The sequence below is a fragment of the Capsicum annuum genome, chromosome 6, assembly GCF_002878395.1.
Source record: "Capsicum annuum cultivar UCD-10X-F1 chromosome 6, UCD10Xv1.1, whole genome shotgun sequence".
In the NCBI taxonomy this organism is placed as follows: Eukaryota; Viridiplantae; Streptophyta; class Magnoliopsida; order Solanales; family Solanaceae; genus Capsicum; species Capsicum annuum.
The window spans coordinates 144566267-144572123 of record NC_061116.1 but is presented as its reverse complement, the minus strand read 5'-3'; the positions used below and the strand labels follow the sequence as shown (position 1 = coordinate 144572123).

Sequence of the window (5857 nt, the reverse complement as noted above, 5' to 3'; positions counted from 1 at the left end):
TTGAGAAGTAACTAATTGAAATTTTGGCATGCTTCTCCTGGTTTTTTGTACTTACATTGTGTACAAATTTCATTGTGATAAATCAAAAGAGAAAAACGAAAAATATTTTGAAGTTAATTGGTGGAGGATTCAAAGTTGATCGTAATTTTATTGTTGATGCTGATGATTTTTTTTAATTTCAGCTAACAGACGAGTATAAAAACTGTATAAACATTGAATAAAATACGTATCTCTACAATATTTACATAGGAACTGTATAAAAGTGTATAAAATGATATAATTTTTTGTATAGAATATGTATCTGAATCATTATTTCAACTAAATGTTGTCTATCATGTGTATACAAACTGTAAAAGTATTGTATAAAATATGGATTTGAATAATTATTACAACTAAAGTTTGTATAAGATGTGTATAAAAAGTATATAATTATTATATATAATATGTACATGTAAATGATATATATAGAAATTGTATAACTGTTGTATATAATATGTATTTGTATAGGGTGTGTACAAAAATTGTATCATTGTTGAATAAAAAAGTATATGTTATGATTTTATTGTATTGTATCAATATGATTCAATACTTTAGAATGCTTAGGTATGTATTTTACGGTACCAATATGTACCATTACATATGAAAGTTGTATAAATACATTAGAAGCACAACAAGATACAGTAATCCAAATATCATGTATCAAAGACAACTGATATATTCTTTTTTCCTTTTTTGATTGTATTTGAAAAAAGGAAAAGAAAACAGTGAAAGAATTATATTTGTTTGTTATTAAAAAAAAGAGCAAATTTTAGAGCTAGCAGCCCAAAAAAAAAAAAAATTAGAAACAAAAGATAAAAAGCTATAATGAAATAAAACAAAATAATGAGCAAAAGAAGGGAGGTAACCACGTGAAACAATTTAATTTTCACTTGAAATTAATCCCAATCGAATGGCCCTAAGTTATTGAATTCCATAGGCTAGCCAAATTTCAAGTGAAAATTAAATTATTTAACTTTTCAAATTCAAAATCCGTCACATAAATTAGAACAAAGAAGGTATGTTACTTTTTCTTCTTGACAGTGAAACAATTTTTATATAAATTACTTGGAAAAGACCTCTTAATTATTAAAAGTATATTTTTTCTGTAAATGAAAATACATAATATAAATAATAATAAAAAATATTAGTACACCAAATACCCTATTGCATTGAATGGGTAAAAGCTACTGTGGGGCCAATACTTGCATTAAATATACAATGCAATCAATACTGACATTAAATATACAGTGCAATAAACAACAACTGCATAAAAAATTTCATGCTGTCATACTGGTTCAAACCCATGACGCTGTGCTTGAAATGTCAAGCTTTATCTACTGAGCTAAGCAGCTATTCTGTAAGGGAAGTACACAGCTCAAGCAGACACGTTGACGGTCTGGTGTGTGCTTTCCCTTTTTTTTTTTTAATATAAATTATTTGAAAAAGACCTTTCAATTATTAAAAATACATTTTTTTATGTAAATGAAAATACACAATATAAATAATTAAAAAAACATGTTAGTACACCAAAGGCCCTATTGCATTGAATGGGTGAAAACTAACGTGGGCCAATACTTGCATTAAATATACAGTGCAATAAACAATAATTTCATAAAAGAATTTCATGTTGCCATACATGTTTGAACCCGTGACGCAGTGCTTGAAATGTCAAGCTTTATCCACTGAGCTAAGCAACTATTCTGTGAGGGAAGCACACAGCTCAAGTAGACATGTTGACGGTCTGCTGTGTACTTTTCCTTTTATTAGTAAGTAATACAACAACACTCAATCGAAATTGATACAAAAATTCTCTCTCTCTCTATCTCCCCCCCGCCCCTCTCTCTCTCTCTCTCTATGTATTGGTTTAATTTTGTTTTTTATTAATCATAATAAAAACGGTCTAATACATTATTTGGAAATTGTAAAATTAAAACAAAACTGGCCCAAAAATCCAATGACCCAATTAAAAGAAAAAAGTCCAGCCCAATTGCTTGACCCGCTCCACAATACTCCATTAAACGGAGTAGGGTTTCTAAATTCATCAGCAAAGCTGATCTTTCCATTCACCGCCTCCTTCATTATGCTCAGCTTCCTCAACCTCTGATTTGTTCTTCTTCAGGTTTGGGTGATCAACACTTTGCCTTTGCTGCTCATTTTGGATGCTTCTAGCTTGCATGGGTGAGTTAGCTTCTCGATTTCTTCTTATGAACTTCATCTTCTGACCTTGTGTCTTCTTTAGGTGAAATCTTCAGTATGCTTTCTGTGGTTTGTGGTGCTTAAAAGGAGGGTCTCATCTTCTGAAACTTGTTTCTTTCTTCTTGTAAGTCTTCTGCCTTGAGTATCTTATATTCTGACTTATATTAGAAACCTAAATCTCTTTTGTTTCTCCCTATGTATCTATAGTTGGGATGGAGATATTGGGAAGCTCGGACCCGTTGATAGTTGAAGAGGAACCAGAAATTCAGCTGCTTGCATTCAATCTGACTTGGTGACCCCTGGTCTATTGAGATTCTCTTTTTGTTGGCTGATGTAGATAGGCATAACATTTTCACTTTTTTGTTTAGCACTATTTGTATATAAGATGTTAGTGAAAACATTTGTTGTAGCCTTTCCAATTCTATTAGCATGTTGCTACTTTTAGCCTCAGATATGGAAATTATTGCTTGTCACTGTTCAGTAACTTTCTACCTGCACTTGGTAGCTAGGTGAAAGCTGTAAAGTGAACTATTTCTTTTCAAATGCTAAGTTAGCTAAGTAATCAACCACTTGATTGCCCTCTTTGTATATGTGACTAAATTGTACCTGCTTGTACTGTAGTAGCATCCTTACCCTGTTCGCTGTATCTGTTAGAATCCATGGTACTTCCCATTCTTGATTTAAGAACTTCTGCGTAGCCAATGAATCCGGCTGTATGGTAATCTTGTTTTGTTTTGACTGACTATAATACTGTGTTGCTTGTTTAATAGCTTCTTCTTCTGCTATCATGTTATCTGTATCTTTCATAATTGCTTCCTCAGCATGCATTAGGTCTCCATTTTCATCCCTTAAGCAAAAGGCCTATGAGTTCCCTGGGTTCTCTTTAGATGCAACATCTGTGTTATATTTAAACCAACCATGTTCTGGTAATTCCCAAAGTACAATTTTGTTTATAACTCTAGGTTTTAACTGACTTAGTTGATGTAATATGACTGGCCACTCTGTGGCAAACTGCAGCAATGGTTTTCTCACTTTAAGAAGCATCCTTAGCTGTCTTGTAACATTGAAAATCAACCTAGGCATGCTGACTTCCTTCCCTTTATGTTTTTTGTTGTTTCTTCTCCTCTATAATTCCCACATTATAATTGCTGGTATAGCTCTGAAATATGCCTCCTCTCTTTGTTTTACCCAAGCATTCCACCAAGCATAGATTATCTCTCTTAAGCTCCTTCTTTGTATATTTATTCCCACAAAAGAAAAAAATAGGACCAAGTCCTGTTAGCTGAATATGATCTCACTAGCACATGTGCAATGGTCTCTTGTGTTGGGTTTTGATAACACCAACACTTGGAAGGGCCATGAACCCCTCATCTTCTTACATTATCATCCACAAAAATCCCCCCTTTCCACATTCTCCACATAAAAAATACAATTTTGAAAAGCATCCCTTTTATCCATAATTGCTTGTAAAATTCATTGGATTCTCCCCTCTGCCTTACATAGTTCCAAGCAGATTTTACTGTAAAGTTACCTCTTGCCTCCAAACTCTAAATTGGCTTGTCTGTATCATTAAATCCCCTTATTCTAACTTTATTCATCACATGTGCTACTATATCCTCTGCAAAAATACTTCTTAAAGTTTCTTCATTCCACCTACCATTAGTCATTATGTTCTTCACCCACTGGTATCTTTCAACCGATTCATAACTCTCCTCAATGATAGTATACAAATCTCATAATCCACTCTAATTATCATACCACAAATGAACATCCCCTCTTTTGACTTGCCAAATGATGAGATAGTCTATTAACTCCCTTGCAATATTTTCTTCCACACGTGAGAACCACAACCTGCCTTCCATTCAACTTCCTTTGGATGATACTTTCTGCAGTACTTGTTTATCATATAAGTACTCCATATAGACTTCTGTGTTATGAAATTCCACCACAGCTTACAGAAAAGAGTTGTTGATACATCCTGTATTTTTCTAAAACCCAATCCTCCTCCTGCTTTTGGAAGACACAGAGAATTCCAAGATACCCAATGTCTACCTCTTCCACCTATATAGTACTACAGAAAAATTTAGCAATTGTCCTCTGAATAGTATTAACGACATTCGGAGGTTGATTCATCACTGACAGACAATGAATTGGTATACTTTGTAACACATGCTTGATAAGTACTGCTCCCTCTCTCTCTCTCTTTATATATATATATATATATATAATAGAATAATTTTAAATAAAAAATTATTTACGCAGAAGAAAGTATTACGGGAGAATTAGAATATATCAAAAAATCATAAGAAATTCAATATTGCATAAAATAACATAATAATATTTTAATAACAATTCGTGACAATCAAAATAGAAAAATATTGATATTTTAATGAATTTGTGTGTATGAAATTTCTTAGTTATAGATAGAAATAAATTTATTTTAATATTTATTATTTTATTTTCACATATAATTTCACGAGTTTTTGCCGAATTTATTTTTTCATCTAATACAATAAAATATTTTAATGACTTCAAGTATATAAAAAATATTTACGAACATAATTTAGAAGTTTTACACAAAATAGCTTAATGATCTATAAGGATATTAAATAATAATTAAGTTACATTAATAGACTGTTCCATTTGGTCCATTTACTTGTCATGTTTATTTTTACATGCCCTTTAAAAGAATATTCTATTCATTCTATTTTGATTATTGATTTATCATGTCCGCTAAGAAAAATAATAAAGGCAATGTACAAATAGTAATATTAATTTAATTTAATACATCTGCTTACTTTAATTTAATAAATCTTTTAAATAAAGATTAATTTTAAACCAAGCACACGTCTCGTTCCTCACTTTTTTCATTAGTTTTCAATTTCATTTTCTCTCGGTAAAAAGTGGAGAAAAATGTAATTCTCATAGATGAAAAGTGTTGTGAAAGTTTACTGTATACAGAATTGGAGAAGAGAAGACATGATGAATTCAAAACCTAATCATAATTGATAACCTAATTTCATAGCTTGTAAATAAAATAGGAAGAAATTAAAGCTAATACATGAAAATTTCTTACCTTTTTAATTTGATTTCATTGAGAAGGAGCGTTTTCTTTTGCATAAATCTTCCAAGCTTTTCCAACATCCATTAATGGAGAATTGGAGAAGAAGAGAACATGACATTTATTAAAAAATATAAAGCCCTTTTCACATGACATTTTTTAATTGGGACTTGCAGAAAATATTGCTCATTCACACGTGTGACTTGCATGATAACTCAGATGGGTTGAAACTTGGTCAAACGCTTGTATTTACAATGGTCTTTACAAATTTTGTGGGATAATAGGACACCTGCAAATCTAAAGTGTCTTTCTAAAAAGGAAAAAATTACAAGAAGTAACATACTTAACATTTAAATAATGAAAAATAGCAACACTTTAATAAAATTACATTGTGGAGTAAAAATAATATTTTTTTAATTGTGGTCCCCTACTTACAACATTTGAGAAGTTACCATATATAATGTTGCACTTTTCACGCCACTTCTCTTTCTCTTTCCTTTAATTAATTTTACTTTATCTTTTCTCTCATATTTCTCTTTCAATTTATTCCCTTTCTCATGC

At 31.1% G+C, this 5857-nt stretch overlaps 2 long non-coding RNA genes across 2 annotated transcripts; one reads left to right on the top strand and one right to left on the bottom strand.

Annotated features, from left to right (window-relative positions):
- Window positions 1–1875: 1875 nt before the first annotated feature.
- Window positions 1876–2823, top strand: LOC107873164. Its single transcript, XR_001675146.2, has 3 exons — window positions 1876–2217; window positions 2279–2359; window positions 2443–2823. It is a non-coding gene; the product is annotated as an uncharacterized LOC107873164 (long non-coding RNA).
- On the bottom strand, window positions 2443–5625 carry LOC107873165. Its single transcript, XR_001675147.2, has 2 exons — window positions 5312–5625; window positions 2443–4296 (listed from the first exon to the last, which is right to left on the bottom strand). It is a non-coding gene; the product is annotated as an uncharacterized LOC107873165 (long non-coding RNA).
- Window positions 5626–5857: the final 232 nt, after the last annotated feature.